The 13,947-nt window shown below is 32.1% G+C and overlaps 1 long non-coding RNA gene across 1 annotated transcript; it reads right to left on the bottom strand.

Moving 5' to 3' along the window:
* Positions 1-917: 917 nt before the first annotated feature.
* Positions 918-11,031, bottom strand: LOC127839254 (uncharacterized). The gene is made up of 5 exons (XR_008030251.1): positions 10,911-11,031; positions 4,830-4,955; positions 4,242-4,381; positions 3,845-3,979; positions 918-3,039 (listed from the first exon to the last, which is right to left on the bottom strand). It is a non-coding gene; the product is annotated as an uncharacterized LOC127839254 (long non-coding RNA).
* Between the last annotated feature and the right edge of the window lie 2,916 nt (positions 11,032-13,947).

The following is a 13,947-nucleotide window of genomic DNA, read 5'->3' as shown; positions in this document are numbered from 1 at the left end:
TGTATTAAAATTTGTTTGCGGATGATTAAGAACTGATAAAACTACATAAAATCGACTAGCTTATATGTGAGGCTATTTAATGTATTGCTATTGTACATCTATAAATTGCTTAAGAGAACAGATCGATAACGATAAAGAGTCACACAAATTATGTATTTTTTAAAAGAACTATAATACTACTTAAGAGCCAATATAACAGAAAATGCGGACAGTCACATTTGTCTAAGAAAGATCTAACGGTATACCATGTATGAACGGCGTGCTTTGCTCATGTTTGATCTACATATACAACGAAAAATCCATTTAGCCTTGGCCGACCAATATCGGATGATTGCCGCGCATCCAATACAGCTTGCAGAAGTATTGAGGATTCGGCTTCAGAACACACTCGTCAGGTTTATTTTGCCTTGACCTGATCAAGGGCCAGACGCAAAAAGCGCGCGCCTTATCAAACTGGTTTGAATAAATGAACTTCAGTAAATATTTTCCTTATTTCATGTCGTTGATCTTAAACAAAAACTTAATACTGTCGTGTCATATAATTGTGAAACTAATTGTAAATTAACACATCGTGCATGTGCGTTAACATCTTCAACAAATAGGAACATATAGCGTTTGCAAGATTTACCGTTAAATATGCATGTCGAGTCTGTTAAGCACACTATTTCGCATTTGAAACCGATACATGTAAATTTCGATCTTTGGGGAAAAATGTTAATCTGACCACTTGATATATATGACAAGAAACATAATAATTAAAATAAAATCATGTTAAGCGACATATTTGCATAGTTCACATCTTTACAATCAAAGTTTTGTCTTCCACGTTGTATAAATCAAATATAATCGTTGCAAATTTGTAATGCCAATAACAAAATGTCAATGAAAACAGCAACGCCATGCAATTGAAAGCCATTTATTAATTTGAATAATCATGTTACAAAAAATAACGATCATAAATAATAAATTATCATAAATTCTGATCATGTATTAATGTTATCCCACTCTTTTAGATAAACGAGTACGCATATGAAGTATCTTATTGTATCGACGTATTGCCACACATATGCGTGGTATGAGACTTGTTAGTTGCATGAATACAATTAATATGAACATAAATACACGCTTGCAAGCATGTTATATGAGTAATTTGCATGATTTCAGTAACAAGTAACGCTCTCGTAGTAACTAGCACCAATTAGTTTCTACATTAGCAAATCCGACAATTATTAACCATACACACTGCTTTACACACGGGTTGATTTGACACAACACTCTTCTGAACGATATATTGCACAATATTGAGACCTCTTTTTTATGTAAACCATTATATGTATTTAAAAGTCATGTTTGCACATGCTCTGTTGAACTTCAAGTGAAAAATACAGACATGATCCGAGCAAATAACGCAGAAAGATGATAAATCATACCATACTGGTCAAAACTAAGCTACCTGCTCATAATGGATTGTATATTTAATCTGCTAGTGCGAGAAAAGATCCACCGACCAGATTCATGTCTCGCATACATCCATAAAAAGTTTGGACACTTTGGCAAAATACATCCATAACATACATAGATATGTACATTATCACGTTAGAGGTTCCAATTAAACGATATGAAGCATAAAACTAATATCTGTATGATCATCATTCAATAGTTCTCTTGTTTTGCTAACTGGATGCCATCAATTAATGTTGATTTATACCAAACTCCGCAAAAAAAATTGAAAAGAGAAATCAGCTGATTATGAAACATACTAGCAAATACATATACAATATGGATACGGCTATTGATTGCACACGAGTGAAAAATAATAATGATGATTTTTATTGTCATTATTATTACCATCCTAATCGGCTTTCAAAAGTTAAAGTATATATTGTTCATCAATGGTCTGACTTTTTGTTCTGGTTTAAGTTCAAATAAATATACTTATATGTGTAATATAACAATGCAGACAATAGGAACATAACTAAGGGTATTATATAACAATAACAATAGATACTTTAACAAACATTTTATACTGCAGTAATAATATTTAAAAGAATTGTTTCGACTGTGTCATAAAAAAAAGTATAGCAAGCATTTTTTGTTTGATGATTTATGATTGTGTTCAGATGTAAAATTGTTTGTAAAATAGTAAGGAAACAAATGTAACATGTACTTCATTATACACGACCCGAAAAAACAGTACACGTTTATTTTAATAAATTAACAATGAAGTTTCGAGGCGGAAAGTTTGAAATGCATCTTTTCTAGACGGTATTATTTTTATTTTTTATTAGTTTTCTTTTACAATAAAATACAGGACGTAATTATTAACGTTCTCCTTACAAAAAAAAAACAATTGTAAAAAGGTGCTTTGTTTGTTTCTTTCGGTAACAAAACATCTTATCCCTTTGTTGATCAGATGCATACAAGCGTTAAAAACCAAAATCAAACAAACGGAAACAATAACAACGTAAATGCTTATTGTACAAAAGCATACACTCATACATTTGTATGATCCTTATCATGATAATTATATCTAGCCTTAAAAATGCTTTCGTTGACTTATGTTCTGAATTAAAAGTAGTTCTGCTGATCAATTAGTCAAAATATTAAGAATATAAATTTTCAAATCGGAAAAAAACTCAAATGGATTCAAACCTACAAGCGCATGAACAATAGCTTGAAATAAAACATAAGTTCTTATAGATCAGGCGCACATTAATAGAATAAAAAAGGTGTAAACAGAATACGTTTGACAAAAAGCATGTACAAAAACAACAGTTAACACGCTTAAAACACGTCAAAATATTTTACACACATGTGTTTATTTCACGTGTTATTTTGCTCGTTAAATGTTAATTTAATGTTACTTCATGTCATATTTTACACAAACACTCAAATTGCAGTTTCGAACATTTAAAACATATCCTTTTTAACAGAACGGTTTATTCTTTATTATAGGACAGGGTCAATTTATGAATTTGCATATGTCATTCAGCCTTTCACATATTCATTTGCAGACTCATGACAAAAATTGTACTGCTTCTGCAACAAAAAACAACAACATCAGCGAATAGTTTAATTTGAGAACGCAGTTACTTACAGCATTTAAATGTTAAATAAAGGTTAACTTTTCATCAAACATATCGGCATAAAATGTATTATTTACAGTCAAAATTGAGTACAGCGGTCAGTCAGTGGAAATGGCCAACATGACCGTTGTCAACGAGTGACCGCTATTCTCGGACCACCACATTTTAAATGGTTGGTCAGTTGGGCTCGATTGGTCATTGTCGGCTCGGGTACTACTGACATGTACCCCGGGTATTCTTAAGTATACTTGCATGTACCCCGGGTACGGTAAATATACTTAAACGTACCCGGTCGAGATTTGAATGTATCCGAGTTGTATTCCCGCTCCAAATACGATGTTGTAAAACGCGATACCGGTAACCATAAAACGATATTTTTAATCTTTAACAAACTTCTCTTTTAAAACAATTGCATCGACATGCTTTTTGAGTATAAGTTGCGATAATATAGAGGCAATTTAACAGAAAATTGACATTAATGTGAAAATTATTAAGTTAACAACGACCGATTTAGCATTAAATTTCCCCGATACGTTTGAGTATATTTGCCGTACCCGGGGTACATGTAAGTATACTTGAGAGTACCTGGGGTACATGTAATAAGTACCCGTGCCGACAATGACAGTAAGCCGTTGTTTTCAGTCCAAACATGACTTTCGAATTGAAATATACTGGTCGTTGACCGTTTTGGACAATTAACCGTTATTATCAAGTGTAATATACATGCATAGTAAAACAAGCTTATGCTATTGTCATACCTCGTTTGGAATTACTCGGTGGCACCGATATTTGGTTAGTCTAACCGTATCTGCAACAACTTCTTCTCCATCGCTTTTAATTCTTTCAACAATTACCATATGACCGCAAAGAGACCACTGCGCGTGCAACCGTCACTAAAATATCAATACATTTAGTTAATGTGAGAAAAAAACAACAAACAGATTTGAAAATTCAACGTATAATTCAATGATTTTAGTAAGTGATGACTCAACCACAAAGCAACAATGTACAGATAAATCTAAATGTAATTGAATTAGTTATACCAAATTAATATGTGTTTAAACACAAAACTAATATGCACTACGATGTTGAAGTTAACTCATTGGTATTACATTTAAGCATCTTTATTACTTGGCAATTATAAATTTGATTCACCTGCATTGAACAAGGACTTTACCATCACCAGCTGAATCCTGGGCGTCGATCAAGAATTTAAGCATGTCTAAAGTATTACACACATTGTCTTGCTCTGGCCAAGACGTGAATTGGAACACCCGAACATCAAAACCATCGTGCTGGAAAGAAAAAAAACTGTTGAACAATGAAATATACCAAATAAATCATAGACACTGGTTTATGGAACCTTTTCCACAATTTGCAAAATGACAGTTTTTCAACACAACTGATATAATAAAAACATGAATATATGCATTATATGCATACATGCTTGCCCCCAGTGAACAAATGATGCTAAATTTGAAATCAATATGTATGAAAACATACATAGGCATTACCAGATGTATTAAGCAACGATAAATTTAATAAACTGAATGTTGTTATTAAAGACCATTACATATAGGTGAATACATTTTGTTATTTAACTATTTTTTCTTGCAGACATACTTATTTCAGATTATCCCAGTAAATATTTTTTAAGTATATACATATTATGACGTTTTCCAAAATTAACGAATCTATACACAAATCTCGTGAACAATCCTATGTAAGTTATGAACTTAGTACCTCAGCGATACTTTTGTATCGCACAACCTGTTCTGTATAATGACTTTGATTGGATTTCGTCAGTAATTTCCCGATGAATGGTCCAGTTACGATGTCTTCTCATTGGGAAGGAATGTAGGGTTCGATCTAAATAGTAAGCGTTATTTGTTCACCTGTTATTTGTTTTTACATGAAACATTAATAGATCCAAAAACGCTGCTTTTGAAATGAAACCGTCTTGTAAGAAATGTGTGCTCTGTATTGTTGAACAGCCTTTATTAAATAAAAAACGTTATTAGTAACTGCATATTCAGCGCTCAAGCAGTATTCAGTCTTAGAGTTATTTTCTAGAATTACCTGATCATGCAGGATAACAACTGTATCAAATTTGTAGTCATGTTATCTGATTTTGGGGAAAAGGTCTTTCATTTTTTTTGTAAGGAAAAATTCGCGCGAAACGCCTGCTTTTAGGGAATAATAATGAAAGTCTTAAATAATCTTAATAATTTGCTGTTTCAATTTTACTTGACATGACTCAATTATCGGTACTTAATTATTTGAAATACTGAATTCTGGCAAATTCTTATCTGTTGCTCGACAAATTCATGACCCTTTTTTTCTTTTGCAACAAAAATGTTAACTATCTCTTCGTAGTCTTTTTCAATGATTTCCTTCAAATTATGATTACTCAGTTTTTATACCTTTGTCAGTTTTTTTTTTTCGTTTAAATTCGGGGCCGGTATTTGGTCATATTCCAAATTTAAAAAAGTATATATTATTCCCAATTGGGACCTAACAATTCCCAATTAAAGTTTTCAAAAAAAAAATCTGTCAGAGCATACAAATAAGTTCAAGGGAAATTAAAGATTTTGATCTCTTAAACAATATGACAGAGATTGGCTGTCTAGGGCCATTTTTTTTGCGGAATTTCACAATTATTACAAAACACACTGTAATAAAGGATTATTTATATGTCTTTCAAGAAAAAGAGATTATCTCTGCTTCTAAAAAAGTTGACGGCCAAACAAGAAATTGTGTCGTTACATATCAAGTCCTTACATAATGTTAAAAAAGCAATGTTTGAAACATAACACATTTATTTTTTTTTAGGTAAAGATGGGGTTTTTGATGGTGGGTCATTCCCATGAAGATATCGACCAGGTATTTTCGTCAGTGGCCACACATTTGCGCCAAGTTGATTCCGTGACACTGCCAGATTTGCAGAAATGACTTCAAGAACCCTTAAATACACAAACTGCAGTGTTCCATTTGACTGGTATAAATGATTATAAGGCTGCCCTCGAAGAATGCCGGGGCATCTTAACCGGAATTTCTGGCCCTCATCAGTTCGTGATATCTTCCATAGCAAACAAAATCATCTTGCGAACAAAAAATTGGCCAAGGGAAGATCAAATTGAGTCTCAGTTGGACTTAACAGATGTTATTCCAGAAATACCCTCTGAGTTTAACTCTGTCAAGCCCAATCCTAAATTGGCCTCTGAGGTAACGGCCATGAACAAGGACATGAACAAATGGCAGGGTTCTGGAAGGTTGTCAAATGCCCAGATAGTATGGTGGAGTCGATATTTAGAGCGTTCATCCATACCATTTGTGAATGTACCCAACATTTTCAGTTTATACAGAGCCATTGGCAATTTGTGAAGATGTTTCGCATCTTAAAACAGCTGTTGATAAATCGGCAGAACGGGAAGGTGCTGCCACAACGGTATCATTGAAAAGGAAGCGCATCAATAGAAATTGACATCTACGGTTGCTGAAAGGCAAACAAAAGAATGATACCCATGTGACAGCATTTTCATGTTTTGCGGATTTTGGGTGTCTCTTCTGTGCCTTTTCATGTGCATCATGTGTTGCACGCAATAACTCGTTACAAATTATTACCAAAATAGTACAAAAGGATGGCACAAAATGATTTCAGAAAAAAACATTTCCTGGACAGTCACAGGTGCAAATTTTATAATTATTTTACCCCCACAAACGAAGTTTAGGGGGGTATATAGGAGTGAGATTGTCTGTCGGTAGGTCTGTCTCTCTGTCAGTCAGTTCATATTGGTTGTCCGCTCTCTCTCAAACTTGGTCAGAAGTTGTATCTAGATGATGTTTAGGTCAAGTTTGAATATGGGTCATGCCGGGTCAAAAACTTGGTCACCGGGTCACTTAGCATTCAGCATGTTGTCCGCTCTCTAAATCAAGAAGTTTTCATCCAATTTTCACCAAACGTGGTCAGAAATAGTATCTTCATGATATCGAGTTCGAATTTGGGTCATCCCAGGTCAAAAATTAGGTCACGGGGTCACTTAGTGCGTTTTAACATGCAAAATATTCTGTGTCAATGCCGCATGCGGGGGTATTCGTCACGTCTGTGACAAAGCTCTTGTTTAAGTTGCTTATTTATTACATGCTCATTTTGAGCTTTTTATGTCCCCCAGTCTATACTGAGGGACATATTGTTTTTTCCCTCCCTGTCCATTTGTTGGTTTGCACAAACTTTAACATTTTGCCATAACTTTTGCAATATTGAAGATAGCAACTTGATATTTGGCACGCATGTGTATCTCATGGTGCTGCACATTTTGAGTGATGAAAGGTCAAGGTCATCCTTCAAGGTCAAAGGTCAAATATATGGTTCAAAATCGCTCAAAAGGGGACATAGTGTTATACAAACACATAACTTGTTTGTTTTGTGTCTCTACTGTGTCCTTTAATGTGCATCATCATATTGCATACAACACCTTGTTAAAAATAACATTTCCTCCTTAACAACTTGGCAGATTTCACCCATGTCCCCTGCATTTGAAGGTAACTTCGGAGTTATGGTTGCTTTTTAGCGCAACAAAAATTTATCAACATATAAACTTGCACCACTGGGTAGTTTCGTTATATTTTTTACATGAATAGATATTTGAGACAACAGTTAAATGTTGGGACATCGTCTTTTTATTTATTTGATTGATTTTACTATGAGTTACTACTACGGAAGATATCACACACTGATGAGGGATAGCTATGATAGCTTCAATGGCTAATAAAGGCAGTTTTCTTAGACTGTAAGCTTTTTTTATAACCTATGAGGAAGCAGAGGTGGTATACAGAGGTTACTCTGTCGGGCAATTTGTCAGCATAAGTTAGTGGAGCAAATTACGTTCGCATTACTCATGCGCTTTAATTGATTGAAAATGGCATCACCATGAGGTGAACATGTGCACACTTCATGCTTTATGATCCAAATGTTCTAAATGTAATTGCCCTTGACAATAGTTGACATTGTAGTGCGGGTTACATGCATGTTTGTGAAAAAGCTCTTTTATTTGTAGAGCAAGCAACATCTTTGTATTTAATTTATACAGCCAATTATAATTTAAGCATATCATCTGTGAATGCATCAAATAAATCATGATGATATTGATTGTAATGTTACAACTAAAAATACAAATAGTCATACACATTTAGATTTTTATTATAGATGGAATGCAGATAAAAAAGATCTTTTTCAGGAATCAATATCCAGTGATAGTTTCAAATGTAAGTTTCAGGATTTGAATAGCTATATTGATTGAATTAGCTCAAATGAAGATGTTGATAACTGTATTGATAGCTTTGTATCGTGTATAGATAATGTATGTAAACCACTATTTGGTAAAACTTATACATCGCAAAATAATAACGAAAATCTTAAGGTCAGTGGAGCTTCTACAACACCGTCATATTTATGTAATGATGTTTGTGAGGCTAACAGAGTCGATTTTTATAGAAAACTAAACCATTATAGAAAAAACCATAGCGATGTTAATATAAATGAAATGGTCAGAGCTAGAAGTGTGTACAAAAAGAGTGTTAGATCATTTAACTATGAACAAGATAACATTAAAACCCAAAAGTTATTGTCTGCACGCTTCAGTAATGCCAAAGAATATTGGAGAATGTTAAAATAATGTAATGTACCTAATGGTCCGAAAGGTATATCTTTAGACACCTTTTCTGAATATTTTAGAGCTATACACAACCCTGATAGTATATTTTTTCAAGCAGACGAAGATGTAATTGATTTCACAAATAGAATTGCCGAAGATGAATTAAAACTTATGTTTAATGAGTTGGACGTGCCATTTACAAAATCAGACGTATTGAAAGGTATTTCAGAACTAAAGTTGGGGCGAAGTGCATGGCCCGATTGTATTTTTAATGATTTTTTAGTGTATGGAAAAAATGTATTAGTTGATAGCATTGTGAAACTGTTCAATAAAATTTTAGAATGTAATTATTTCCCTTCATGTTGGAGTGAAGGCTACATTGTACCTATCCATAAGAAAGGCTGTGTGTCAAATGTTACGAATTTTAGAGGAATAACATTACTAAGTGTTGTTGGAAAATTATTTACAAGACTTATAAACACTAGACTCACACATTGGGCAGAGGAAAACTATATTTATGTAGAAGCACAAGCTGGTTTTAGGGCTGATATGGGAACTAGGGACAATATCTTTGTATTACATGGTTTAATAACCCATATAATTAATCAAAACAAACAATTATTTTGTGTTTTCATTGAATTTTCTAAAACGTTCGATTATCTGGTTAGACCAAACATTTGGTACAAATTATGCAAATTAGGTATTAGAGGCAAGCTTTTTAATGTTATCAAGTCTATGTATAAGCAAGTACGCTCATGTGTTAAACTAAATTGTGAAACTTTAGAGATGTTTGAAAGCATTTTAGGAGTACGTCAAGGCGATTGTTTAAGTCCTTTTATTGTTGCTATGTATTTAAATGATCTAGAAGATGAACTTTTCTTAAAAGGTGCTGAAGGTGTTGATATTGGTACCCTTAAGATTTTTCTGTTAATGTATGCAGACGACATTGTGATTTTCGCAAATTCAGCAGAAGAACTGCAAAAACAATTAGATTATTTATCGACATATTGTAACAGATGGAAATTAACTGTTAATAGAGATAAAACCAAAGTACTTATATTTAGAAAAGGTGGTAGACTTCCAAATAATCTAAACTTTTATTGTGATGTAAACCACATAGAAATTGTGAATAAGTATTCTTATCTCGGTATAATATTTACATCAGGAGGTTCATTCACGGAATCACATGGGACATTGTCTGGTCAGGCTCTTAAAGCGATATTTAAACTCAGAAAATATTTGTACAGTTACGTTAATATCACTGTCGAACATATGTTAGATCTCTTTGAAAAGATAGTTAAACCAATACTGTTTTATAGTGCTGAGGTTTGGGGATTTGCTCGAGCAACGCCGATTGAAAGAGTGCATACAAAATTTTGCAAGTCTGTATTGGGTGTTAAATGTAACACTCAAAACGATTTTATTTATGGTAATCTTGGCCGAATGGATTTACATTCCCAGAGGCTTGTTTGTATTATTAAATATTGGTTTAAGATCACTGGCTGTAGTGATAGAAAATATGTGTCATGTATTTGCAATACTATGTTAAATGATATTGATTATAATCCACGTAAGCAAAACTGGGCTTCACTTGTTAAAGATACATTGTGTAGCTTAGGTTGCTATCATGTATGGCTGCAACAGAGTGTTGGAAATAATAACCAGTTTATTAGTGCTTTTAAACAACGTGTTGAGGACATATTTGTACAGGACTGGCATAGTAGATTGGAAAATTCATCTCGAGCGATATTCTATAACACTTTCTGTAATTTCCAATTTCAACCATATATTAAACATGTAAATGTTAAATGCTATAGAAATGCTCTTACAAAGTTACGAATGTCATCACATAGATTAAATATTGAAACAGGTAGATGGAATAGAACGCCAAGGGAACAAAGGCTATGTAACAAATGTAATGAATTAGAGGACGAATTTCATTTTCTTTTTGAGTGTAAGTTATATTATTGTTTACGAGCAAAATATCTTAAGCATTATTATTGTCATAGACCAAATATGTTTAAAACTGTCGAGCTGATTACAAATAATAAGTGTGAAATATTACGAAACCTAGCTGTATATGTAAGCAAAGCCTTCGAACTGAGAAAAGCACATAATACAATGCAGTAATATTTATATCGTTTATTGTATAATATAAACTATAATTCACCATCAGTGTCCTGAATCACTTGCCCATATATCAAAATTGCAATCGTCGTGGGTGGAACTGGGGTCTCTGCAATGCAAATATATGCAGAAATACTTATCAGACATCATAAAGCCAAAGTACTAAGCGTCATACGTGTATTGCATGACTACATATAAATTTTAAACTATGCACACATGGATTTATAAAATAAGAATCGTTTTTATTGGATGTAGTCATGAAACAAGATCAATTATTTTAGTAAAGTATATTGTATATTGTATATTGCAACAAAAGGATACAATCGGTGATTAAGATTTTCAATATTTGATTTTGAATCTCGAATCTTAAACCATATAAACTAAGACTAGCAGTTTTAGATATACTGAATATATCATTTGGTAAAGGGAGAAAACTTTTCTGTTCCTTGTGAGAATGATTGGAAGAGTTAGCTTTCCTTTCTGCACTCGTTTTTCTAATAATCCCCATATTTAGATGATAACGGGGTCATTGATGAAATAGTTTATTCAAGTCTCATCACCTTAGAATTACTGTACTTATGTTTTCGTAATATAATATGAATATTACATCATATTATGTGAATATTACATTAATATATGTCTATGCAAGTCTCGTCACATTAGAATTATTGTACTTATGTTTTCGTAATATGATATAAATATTCAAGTCTCGTCACATTAGAATTATTGTACTTATGTTTTCGTAATATGATATGAATATTACATCATGTTATGTGAATATTACATTATTATATGTGAAGAACATACAGTTTGTTAAAAAAATATATTGATTTTGAAACTGTTTTTTTTATTAACACTTTTTGTATACCATGTTTTTCAAATAGAAATATCGAAATTTCAAATTAATATATGCTGTGTAAATACTGTATGTCTCTTAAGAAAATTGATTTTGAATCTCGAGTGGATGCGATATTTAGTATCTGTATCAGAACATTATCGTTTATTCAACCATAACGTTTTTTATGCAACACCATGTATTATGAATATATGAATGATATGATATATGTTGATCAAGGACCATAACGGCCTATTTCAACTGTGTAAATATGTATATGTATTTGTCGAAATAAAAGTTCTATACATGGTGTGTGTCATTTCTTGAATAGGTATAATCTGCTAACAGATTTTTATTCAAGCTAGAGTTTTTCAGTATTTTCCTAAAATATAAAAGTAGAAAATTACACGTTTTGCAATATAATACAAAGTCAAAACTGTTTCAGATATTGAGTTAAAGTATGTGTTAATGTGTCTTCTTTTGAAGTAATTAAACAATCTTTAATGTTAAATTTGTATATATTTGTTTGTAAAAAGTGTTCCATCTCTGATTAGCTTTATAAAAGCCACTATAAAGATGAAAAATGGCAAAATTTAGAATAAACAGTAAAACAGGCATCTTAAGCTCAATGTCCCATTTCAAACTTTTTGTGAAGACTATTAAACTATGGACTAAAACATATGTAATTTCATTTGTATAGACCATAAGACTATGTTTAAGTTAAGTTCTTGTTATGAAATATGAATAAAATATACATTGTATTTTAAATAGACACTGTATTAGTTATGTAATTACAAATATTATTTGTGTTAGGTCACTCATAAAACACAAATGCATTTATCTGTTGTTTTTTGTGAAGGCAAAATAATTGATTGCCATCAATAAGTGACCGTGGTCAATGCAACACCGTTGTGTGAAATATATAACACTTGGACAAGCTGCTAGAGCGTGTGTTATAATAAAGATATTTAAATCATATGTGATGGTAACTTGCCAAACTACTGAATGGTAACCTCTTTCGGGCCTGAATATGCTCAATCTTTGGTGTCCTTGCAGACAGAGACCTTGAAGTACACTGTTCACTTAAGAGAACCTTGAGTCAGACTGAATTGTTTAATTATAGATAATAGTTTTGATAGTTCAATAGAAACAAGTTTGATGTTATATGTTTTAAATATTTTGCAATAAATAGGGCATCTCATGCTTAGGGATGTAAATTTTAGGTCAGATCATGTAGAATTTCAAAGTACGGGCCGTAGCAGACACTTTTGTTTGAATGTTTATGTTTAACCCTGTTTAATATTGGGTTAAATCAGCAATTTCCATATGTGAAATTTTATGAAGCCACGATTGAAAATATCATTAAATCATTAAGTTTGACTTGACGTGGTATGGATTGTGGCTATAAAGGTCTTTATGCAAACGATATACTTATATGTATAAACAAAATATTTAAAAAAGTGTTTTTTTTCACACAAACAGCTCAATCTTATTGCTTACTTAAATGCTATAAATTAACGATATTGTTTTCAAGATGTGTTGTCAACAATTAAAATAAGTTGTTACTTGTTTACATATTGTAAAATAAACTGTAAATGCCTTTTATACAATTTTCTGTTTTATATGTACATTTATGTTATGTATACATGTATACGTATTTAGACTGCAATGCTGTGTATGCTTAATTGATTCAATTGTTTTGGTTGTTGTTTTTCATATGAAGTCCTATTTTGTCTTACTTAAATTTGGTGCTCTTATGTATATTTTTATATTTCTTTAAGACTAAAAAGTAACACTTTTGAATAAATGTTATTATTAATAGATAATAAGTGTTATAAATACTCTATTATGTTATGATTTTTATTTAATGACATCCTCGTTTTTTTCATCACCTTGAAATATTTCATTGATATGCCAACTGTTAACTATTCTATACATTTTATTAAGTATTTTGTGGATAATTGTATTTGTAGAACCAGACACCTTTGCATTTCCTTTGTTTATTGTTATTAACATCTTAACTTTAAACATAATACATAATGGTCTTAAAACGTACTGTTTGTCTCAGTTTTCCTTCTCACCTTTGTTTCCCCTATTTTCCTACTGGGGGGAGCAAGGGTACATATAGATTTGCTTAGTGACATTAATTGATACAATTTACACAGTATTGGGTGTTTATAGGCGCAGTCAAATTCTTTCATTGGCATAGTTGTGGGTTAATAGTGAGTGAAAACGATACTTGTAT

This window comes from Dreissena polymorpha, chromosome 7 (assembly GCF_020536995.1).
Source record: "Dreissena polymorpha isolate Duluth1 chromosome 7, UMN_Dpol_1.0, whole genome shotgun sequence".
NCBI lineage: Eukaryota > Metazoa > Mollusca > Bivalvia > Myida > Dreissenidae > Dreissena > Dreissena polymorpha.
Note: the sequence above shows the minus strand (reverse complement) of the source record. Positions and strands in the feature narration are given on the sequence as shown.